Source organism: Aedes aegypti, chromosome 1 (assembly GCF_002204515.2).
Source record: "Aedes aegypti strain LVP_AGWG chromosome 1, AaegL5.0 Primary Assembly, whole genome shotgun sequence".
Lineage (NCBI taxonomy): Eukaryota > Metazoa > Arthropoda > Insecta > Diptera > Culicidae > Aedes > Aedes aegypti.
The window spans coordinates 160700866-160711698 of record NC_035107.1 but is presented as its reverse complement, the minus strand read 5'-3'; the positions used below and the strand labels follow the sequence as shown (position 1 = coordinate 160711698).

Genomic DNA, 10833 nt, shown 5'->3' with positions numbered 1-10833 from the left:
TTGACCACCGTTTATGCTGCCCTTGAGTTACCATGATAATTGAAAAGTTTAAAGTGGAAGACATTGGAAGACATTTTTCCGTGCAATTGGAAGACATTGAAAAAAATCACCTGGCATCCCTGGTTATGAGCCTCTGTACGTGCCATAAATTCTTTTGTTCTCATGAGCCTCTGTACGTGCCATAAATTCTTTTGTTCTCAAAACTTTTACTGTGCGCCGTGTGTTGGTGCTGTCTCGCTCTTTCTCAGGGGAAACTTGAAAACAGGGCGCACAGTAAAAGTCAAACGTTTTATAGCATGCATAGGCTCATGACTTTTACTGTGCGCCGTGTGTTGGTGCTGTCTCGCTCTCTCTCACGGACAACTTGAAAACAGGGCGCACAGTAAAAGTCAAACATTTTATAGCATGCAGAGGCTCATTTGAATCTAGGGTAACGGTCGTATTTTGGATCGTCTAAGGTGTCGGCCAGGGTAGACGCGTCACGCGAAGCGACGCGAAAATCCTTTGGAGTTTGACATTTCATTATTAATAATTGTTATTCCTTCCCGTGCAATTTTCGCGTCGCTTCGCGTGACGCGTTTACCCTGGCCGACACCTAAGACCAACGCGACTAAGGGTCTGTCTCATTTGGTCTATTGAAATTAATTCGCGCTTAAATTTGACAGTTCGGAAATTATTTCCTCACCAATTTATCAATGAACTGTCAAGTTTAATTGTTGCCTGGTCCAATAGACCATTTCCGTCAAATTTTTTTATTGGCTTATATGCTTCCTGTCATTTTACTGAACAAACTTTCCTAAGAAACCAATGTGTTTTGAAGCCTCTAACTATTCGAAAACAATGAAAAACTGGCGGCACGTTAGTTCTCCCCTCGGTCCCCTACAATTTGTTTCACCTCGAAAAAAATGCGGACCCCTTTTTCTCCTATGGTTTTGCCCCCACGTTGTGGTGAATTTATGATCAGCTGGAGGAACATATGTTTTTTGTTTATGTTTTCATTTATCATAATGGGCTCCGCTGGTTCCGCTACCTCCTTCCTTCACGGTTCCTGAAATCTCCGTTATCACCGCGGAAACCACCTTCACCGCTTCAGCCGGTTATGACTGCACCCGCCGAACACTACACGCAACGCACTGTAACGCAAGGATTGTAGTCAACAGATGTTTTGTGCCGACGAGGATTCACTAAGCCGGAAGCCGGATCTTCGACTTGAAGCAACAACAACCGCTCAAAATTTCCTTGCACGGCTGTTGCTTTCTCTAGGCGGGAATCTTCCGGATCAACAGCCAACTGATAGATTTAGGCATTCGTCGGCATGAACAGCAGAAAAAGTCTCTAATAGAACTACCGGTACCGTAACTGTTGGGAGGATGAGAGATTTGTTTGCGGGATGGGTTCAAATTTTGAATCTGTGGAGCAAAATATATTTTCCTACAGGAAAACTTGAATCGGGTTGGGGTTGAAACTGTGATTCGGGTTGCGCCAGTTCCAACCTGGTTCAAGAACGTTGGTTTGAGTAATTTGAGGGTAGTTTCGTTGGCGCTCCTGTTTGGGGCGCCCTGACCGGGATCACGGTCAGTTTGAGCGTGCACCTGATTTGACGTTTCCAAATGTAAACAAGCATCCCAATGCAGGGGTGGAATCGAAATACTGTTAAAAAATCACCACGCTGATACCCATACACGCAAAAAAATTGTGCGGTAAAAACTACCATGTTAGGGGGTTAACTTAAGCGCTCGCACCTGCAATTTTCAGCAGACCAGAAATGCGCTTGATTCTACCATGCCTGTAGTCGGAATCAGATTGTTGTAAGTTATTTCTGTCAAATGTACCAGTAATGCGGTGGGGTGTACCGTAAACATAGTAAATTGGTCTGAATTTCCATGGTAGTTTCAAGAATGGGCGTAGTCAGCTAAAATAGTTATTTTTACCACAGATTTTTTTCCCGTGTAGGGTTGAACCAACTGTGCCGCATCTCGAATTATTTTTCAAAATGTGGTGAGTATCCATGTTTTCAAAAATTCATAAGAAAATTAGGAGTGCGTATAAACAAAATCGGAAAGCGTTAATATTCATTATAAATGATTGTCTTTCGAAGAAAAATACAAAAACTGGGGGTTAGATCTGACGGAAATGGTCTATTCGCAAACGTCGCCGATTCCAAAAAAATGTGCTAGTTTACACAAAATATCATCAACAAAAATAGAAAAATTGGGTTAATCATTCTTTCATTTACTCCTATGTTTATTTTCTACTCGATTATTGCTAGATTATCGCGTAGTCATCGTGAGCGTAGAATTCTTGGGAGTGTAAATATTATTTTTCTTTCTACACATCAGTGATTCTAGTATGTGATTTTGTCCTACAGACATCGAATTACCATGCAATGACTATTGATATAGTCCAAAATCGTTCCCAACGGAAACCTTTCCGGATTGAAGTGAGAAAAGCGTCTAAATGGCTAATGATACTAACCCCACCCCCACAAAGAACATCCCACTATAAGCGAAGTATGCACTTCAACAGAAAAGTAATCGCCTATCTCGATGCGTGGGAAATTTCTTGCAAGAAATGCTCAAGAAAAGCTTTTTTCTTTGATCGCAGTACGCAGTTGAAAAGAAATGTCAATTCAAATGGAACTCACTGTAGAAAATTTCTTGATCATTTCTTGGGCAGAAATTTTTACTTTTCTTGAGCGAAACAGCATGCCTAGCTATAGGGTGGGGTGAAGAACTAATTGGGACCTTCTTAATTTACTTGGGCATGGGTACTTTTTTAGTCAATGTGTCTAAACTCGGCAATAAGATGCACGTATAGGGTTCGGTCAATTATTACGTAAGCATCTTTTTTGTTTTGTATAGACATTGTAAATATACTTAACTTTCGCTCCTCTATAACAAGATCTTACTTTGATAAACATCTTTCAATCTAAAATTGAATGCATTTAAACAGTTAATTTGTTAATCTTTATTTTAGTGTCTTTGGCGAGTTCACCCTCGGCCTAAACCTTTCCCAGATGTTCAGTTTGGTAGCCCGACTTTTGTCCACATCCACGCTTTCACACTTGAGTAACGTCAGCGGCAGCCCAGTTATGATACTATCTTGCAGATTCAATGATAATGCTATCCTTGTGCTTAGCATCTCCATCGTGATTATTCTCTGCGATGGTAACGTTAAAGTCTAGTTCATCCGGTGACCAACTGTTCGTTTTGGGTAACAATTTCTGTGTGACCGTATCCGAAATGAACATCCTATCTACTGTATTCTGCTGGTAAGTATACACAGTTAAGCCAGTCCATGGGAAGAAGAAAAACTAACGCAGTCCGATGTTGAAAAAGTGGTTCCGTTTCGACCGAGGCGCAATATATCACCCGACTTGTTGTGCCGGTACTGGAAGAGAAAGAACCGTTATAATAAACAGTTATACTCTGACCAGAATCTTTTTCCATAGTTCTACTTACTTGTCTTGGCTTTGAATCTTGGTTCCGACCCAAATTCCGATCACATCTTGAAGAAGGCCGCTGGAAGCTCAGCCCTCTGTGGCCATATCGTAATCTCATAATGATCGATGTGGGAAAATAAATGTACACAACACTATGTTTTGGATTTAGAAAAATAAAGTAAATTCAGAACCTTGGACAACATTCGTGTAGTGGTTGTATAATTATTAATAAGCATAGCATAAGCATAAGCATAGATGACCGTACAATTCGTAGTTGCTACTCCGTGATTGACCAGAACAATCGAAGTTGCACAGGGAATTAATGAATGGGGCTTGGGATTAGCTTACCATTCTTCAATGTGCACAAATCGAGAGCTCAAATTTAAAAGTCAATAACGGCGCCGGCCACGTCCTTACGGTCATCGGGGAATGGAAGGAATGTTAGTGTGACTACCGTTGTTACTAGAGACCGAGATCACCTCTGCATCTCCACGGTTGTCATGGAGAGGATATTGGGTTAGTGGGATAAGGTAAAGATCTGGGAGTCACCAATGTTTGGTGATGCGAGCCATGATATAATCACGCCTAACCGGATTCGCGAAATAATTCGATAATCGCATTAAACGCCGAACAAGTGTTCGTCACTCGCCCACGCAAGAGCAAGCGACGCGATCAATAGATCAAACACTACTAGCGATCCGCGGCGCTTTTTCATTTCTCTGAGCGAACGACGCGCGACAAGTTTGATCCTGCCCCATCGCCCGCCCCCGCAGGAGCAAGCGTCAAGATCGAAGGATCAAACACTACTTACGAACCGATCACTTTTTCACCGCTTCACTACCGACGCGCGACATATTTGATCCTGCCCTCATCACCCGCTCCCGCAGGAGCCAGCGTCAAGGTGGAAGGATCAAACACTACTAACGAACCGATCACTTTTTCACCGCTTCACTACCGACGCGCGACATGTTTGATCCTGCCCTCATCACCCGCCCCAGCAGGAGCAAGTGTCAAGGTCGAAGGATCAAACACTACTCTATTCAAAAGATGTTTTTATTAATGACGAAAACTGAAAATTACATGTATATATTTTAAATTATATGAAACAGGAATAATGCCGACACTTGTAGTGACGAACTATACATAGTTTGTTTGAAAATTACATATGAGTATTACTGTGCATTTTGTCTCGATATGGTACAAGTTTTAAAAAATACGTCAACATTCACAATGTCGAACAATTCAAAAGATAATTTTTAATAACGTATAAAAGAGACAAATATATGTATATTGAAATTGTATAAGAAAAAAACATAATGCCGACACTTATAGTGACGAACCATACAAAGTTTGTTTTAAAATTACTTAAAAGTTACGCTTTCAAGAAAATATGTGTTATCACAAGAATGAAACGAACTCACCAGTTGGTAAACCATCCTCGACTGAACACAAAACTGATACTGACAGCAAAACTTCTTGGCGTCCCGAAAACAAACCGTCTTGCTTGTGCCTTCCAAATACCTACCCAGCAAGACGCTCCAAAACAGAAAAAAAAAAATCTTAGGAGCCGAAAACACGCGCGAAACCGTGAGCCAAATCTATCGGACGACGCAAAACCGAACTGTCCTGCTTGGGCTTCACGAAGCACTACCCAGCAAGACGCTTGAAAACAGGAAAAAAAAAATCTCCGGCGACGAAAACATGCGCGAAAACGTGAGCCAAATCTATCGGACGACGCAAAACCGAACTGTCCTGCTTGGGCTTCACGAAGCACTACCCAGCAAGACGCTTGAAAACAGGAAAAAAAAAAAATCTCCGGCGACGAAAACATGCGCGAAAACGTGAGCCAAATCTATCGGACGACGCAAAACCGAACTGTCCTGCTTGGGCTTCACGAAGCACTACCCAGCAAGACGCTTGAAAACAGGAAAAAAAAAATCTCCGGCGACGAAAACATGCGCGAAACCGTGAGCCAAATCTATAGGACGACGCAAAACTGAACTGTCCTGCTTGGGCTTCACGAAGCACTACCCAGCAAGACGCTTGAAAACAGGGAAAAAAAAAATCTCCGGCGACGAAAACATGCGCGAAACCGTGAGCCAAATTTATCGGACGACGCAAAACTGAACTGTCCTGCTTGGGCTTTACGAAGCACTACCCAGCAAGACGCTTGAAAACAGGAAAAAAGAAAAAATCTCCGGCGACGAAAACATGCGCGAAACCGTGAGCCAAATTTTTCGGACGACGCAAAACTGAACTGTCCTGCTTGGGCTTCACGAAGCACTACCCAGCAAGACGCTTGAAAACAGGAAAAAAAAAAAAAATCTCCGGCGACGAAAACATGCGCGAAAACGTGAGCCAAATCTATCGGACGACGCAAAACCGAACTGTCCTGCTTGGGCTTCACGAAGCACTACCCAGCAAGACGCTTGAAAACAGGAAAAAAAAAAATCTCCGGCGACGAAAACATGCGCGAAACCGTGAGCCAAATCTATCGGACGACGCAAAACTGAACTGTCCTGCTTGGGCTTCACGAAGCACTACCCAGCAAGACGCTTGAAAACAGGGAAAAAAAAAATCTCCGGCGACGAAAACATGCGCGAAACCGTGAGCCAAATTTATCGGACGACGCAAAACTGAACTGTCCTGCTTGGGCTTTACGAAGCACTACCCAGCAAGACGCTTGAAAACAGGAAAAAAGAAAAAATCTCCGGCGACGAAAACATGCGCGAAACCGTGAGCCAAATTTTTCGGACGACGCAAAACTGAACTGTCCTGCTTGGGCTTCACGAAGCACTACCCAGCAAGACGCTTGAAAACAGGAAAAAAAAAAAAATCTCCGGCGACGAAAACATGCGCGAAAACGTGAGCCAAATCTATCGGACGACGCAAAACCGAACTGTCCTGCTTGGGCTTCACGAAGCACTCTGTAGTGGTTGTATAATTATTAATGGTCATTTATTAAAGTCCCTTGTCAAGTTACATACATCATGGACTACTAAGATCCTACATCTCTCCCTTCATTTATAATTCATTTCATAAAATATGTTATGTGCGTAATCCACTTCCAATACCATTTGTTTATCAATCAGTAAGCCGAACTTCCTATTAATTATAGTTTGTTTGAACTTTGATTGTAGCTTGTGTCTGAAAATAAATAAAACGTGAGTCTACAGGAATGTTGAGTTATCATATAATGTTTCATGTTATCCATGTTCTACATTTCCATTTCCTTGTCCGTCTTCAAATTCTCACAATTGCTACTGCATGTGTGCCTTTGTAGTTGTAGTCTATACTTTGTTTTTCTTGCTTCACTCTTCATAAATATGATAATTTCTGACTTGGTATTATCTCTCCTTCTCATATCGTTACAAAGATTTGATTAACAATGTTTTTCATTTGTCTTTTTATTATTTTTCATTATTCTTGAAAGTTTCATTTTTTTTTTCAAATAAGTTTCCGTCACTGTAGAAATAAATTAAAGTTTATATTATTTTTTTTTTAATGCAAATGCTTTTACCCAGCCATTGAGATTCATCCTGAGGATCGCCTCTAGGTCTCAATCGGGTACACGAGATGCATCCCGCAAGGATCGCCTTCGGGTCTCGGAATGTTATAACTCCATCTTTTAAGATGGGTTTCATTATCTCTTGAGAATCATCCTGAGGTTCGCCTCTAGGTCTCATAGAGTTAAATATTTCCCCGCGAGGATCGCCTCCGGATCTCTGCGTACTTCATCCCTTTGTCTGGGTTCCACTATCCTTCCAGATCAGTGTACTTCATCCCAACAACAGGGTTCCGCTTAATCTCAAAGGATCGCCTTTGGATTTTCTGCTCATCTCAAAGGATCGCCTTTGGATGTTTTTTTTTCGTGCTCATCTCAAAGGATCGCCACTAGGATAAGGAACGGCTCTCAATAATTTCAGAGTTAAAGTATCTTGTATAATGCTCATGATTAGAAAATCATTAAGAATTGATCAGTCACATGATAATATTGAAGTGTATCATAAATTCCATTTAGTCTCCTGAGAGATTATCCATTCAAACCAGCCTGAACTACAATTTGGCAGCCAAATGACAGTATGCTAAATTATTTCGTACTTAATTTCAAATATCTACAACAACCAACGTCTTCCAAATTGGATAATATATAATTATTCCTGTAACACTCATGATGTCTGTAGAGCACCATCACTTTTCCACGGGTCAAACGTAAACCAATTCAAATTCGATATTGTTCCGTAGTTATTTTAACTCGTTATCGTGTAAGAACACTGGTACACTTTAATGATTGATCCAATAAACAATCAAATAACTATTGATATACAATAGTTATTTGATTTCTTCTCAATTTCGATTAGTTAGTTAAGGCTGGTTATACCAATTAAGCAATTTCTAATAACTTTTGTGATTTTTTTCATTTTTCCTCCTTCAGAACTTAGAAATAATAAATTCAATCATTTCTTTTCCAAAGCATTTTTTTAGTGTCCTTAAAAATCTAGTAATCTAGTAAAACCTAATAATCTAAACGGCTCTGGTCAATATTTGAATACATTGCATCAGTTTTAAAATGAAATCTAAAATTTAGTTGTGTTCAACTGAAAACCGTATAGAACTAATTCCTGGTTTTAATTAAAATAGAAATCAACACGAGTAACAACTTGAGACAAACTACAATCCAAGTTTGTTTGAGTTTCCTCGAACATCTATTGATGGCATGTATGTAATATGGAATATTACAAAGGTATGAGGACCATACAGACATTTTATTGTTACATTTACAAATACTATTGTCATTATATTACAACTTATTTCAATCAACCCTTCTTGAGATAATACATCTCTTCTAGGTGCGTACTTACTTCACGCAGGTATATTTACATCATAATAATCATTGGTACAACAGGAAAATGGAGACTTTTACTTGCTTCCTCGTGGTCAAATAACTTTTTGTTTTCTCGAGGATATAACAAACAAGAATTTCTAATCAATCTTATTCTCATTATCATTTATCTACTACATAATTGCATTGAACATAATTGTCGATGAACAATGTATAAAGTTAATTGCAATACATTGACACTTTGTTCTATTGATCAAATCTAGATAATCAGAAGTGTATTATAGAAGGCCACATTCCTGAAAATGAATTCCTCAAATAGTATATTAACGGGTAAAGTAAATTTGGAAATAATTTACATTATGAGTCACAACAATATCTTTTCAATGTTAAACTTACTCATCTTATATTAAAACAAAGACTCAGTGTGAGTTGTATCTAATAACGGATACATGTCTATTGAAAGTATATTACAACATTAAATTTGAAATATAGTTCTACGGTCAACATTGTTCAGACCTAAGACAGTAGATAGTTTCAATTTCTTAAATACTGTCAAGCTACAAGTCCTTCAAATAAAGATATCTACCCGAACAAAGTCCTACATCAAGAAAAGAGCAAGTCGACAACATATCCTGTTTTCAGCATCAAGTTGATATCACAATTTGATATCTATTTGTCATAATTATTCGATGTATTATATTACTGCTTAGTGTTACAACTATGAAAGCTATGTTAATGTAATAGATAAAGCATTTATTTTTCTCAATTAGCTCTCAATGATATCAGAAACAATTTTCAATTTGATTTCACTGACAGCAAGAATAGTTTTCAATTTTATTTCATGGGAACATTTTGCTACTCTCAATTTTGCTATTTTAGCCGTTAAACCGGATGAAATGACAACAAACTGAGTTATCAAATTTCGCAACATCACAAAATCAAATTTAGCTTTGCTAATTTCTTGGTATCTATTAATTTTAATATTTGTATTAGCACTAATTTGTTAAAGTTGGAACTATAAGCAGCAATGGCATTTGAACCAAACACTTTTCAAACATTAACAACTATTGTACCGAACCACTCAATTTGTTTATCTTTTAGGCGAACAATTCACTAACTTTCCTAATAAACAATCAAAACAGCGCCTCTGGTGTAACCCAAGTAAAACAGGTCAAAAATGACCCCAATTATCTATGAGGATTAAGCTCCGCAGTTGTGGATAGTACTCACCATACCAATGCAGTATACTACCTTTAGTTATCACCGTTTTAAGGCAATCAACATCAACATCCGTCTACTTCCAATGTTTTCCTTCTAGTTGTATATCTTAGAAAAGTGATCCGAACTTGCTGATTACGAACTATTATTGCTCCACTGTTCTCTTCAAGCTTTTTGGAAACTTGAAACGGCGTCCTTTACAGACCTCTAACATTGTAGCGGTTTGGGTGAGGTATAAATAATTAGTACTCCGTAATATCCCTTTCTTGATTTTGTTTTTGATAAAGTCCGTGGCGCAATTACTTTGGTTAAAAATTTTATTCCTCGTCGCCATTTTGTAGTGACCAGACTTGATTGCTTGGTTGTATAATTATTAATGGTCATTTATTAAAGTCCCTTGTCAAGTTACATACATCATGGACTACTAAGATCCTACAATTCGTGAACGAGCGAATAATTCTTGATGTGTCAAAAATAAGTCTCCTTGGGAGCTGACTTATTTTTGACACATCGAAATCAGAGGCGGACTAATTTCTGAACTGTCAAATTTAAGTTCAAACTAATTTTAGGGTCTGTCTCAATTGGGCTATTAAAATTAGTCCGAACTTAAATTTGACAGTTCAGAAATTAATCCGCCTCTGATTTCGATCTGTCAAAAATAAGTCAGCTCCCGAGGAGACTTATTTTTGACAGATCAAGAATTATTCGCTCGTTTGTGAATGTTGTCCAAGGTTCCGAATTTACTTTATTTACTTAAATCCAAAACTTGAATGTTGTGTACATTTATGTTCCCGCATCAATCGTCACGAGGTTACGATATGGCCACAGAGGGCTGAGCTTCCAGCGGCCTTCAACATGTGATTGGAATCTGGATCGGAACCAAGATCCAAGGCCAAGGCAAGTAAGTAGAACTACGGAAAAAGATTCTGGTCAGAATATAACTGTTTATGGCAACGGTTCTTTCTCTTCCAGGACCGGCACAACAAGTCGGGTGATATATTGCGCCTCGGTCGAAACGGAACCACTTTTTTAACATCGGACTGCGTTAGTTTTTCTTCTTCCCATGGACTGGCTAAACTGTGTATACTGTATCAGCAGAATACTGTGCACTATCAGTAGATATGTTGTTCATTCCGGATGCGGTCACACAGAAATTGTTGCCTCAAACGAACAGTTGGTCACCGGATGAACTAGACTTTAACGTTACCATTGCAGAGAAGAATTGCTAAGCACAAGAATAGCATTATGGGTAGTATCCACTTCGTAAGTACTGTGCAATGGGTAGTATCCACTTCGTAAGTACTGTGCAAAAGGATAGGACAAGTAATGA

The 10833-nt window shown here is 39.2% G+C and overlaps 1 long non-coding RNA gene across 1 annotated transcript; it reads right to left on the bottom strand.

Moving 5' to 3' along the window:
• Positions 1-2674: 2674 nt before the first annotated feature.
• On the bottom strand, positions 2675-10006 carry LOC110678907. The gene is made up of 3 exons (XR_002502036.1): positions 9516-10006; positions 3462-3594; positions 2675-3390 (listed from the first exon to the last, which is right to left on the bottom strand). It is a non-coding gene; the product is annotated as an uncharacterized LOC110678907 (long non-coding RNA).
• Positions 10007-10833: the final 827 nt, after the last annotated feature.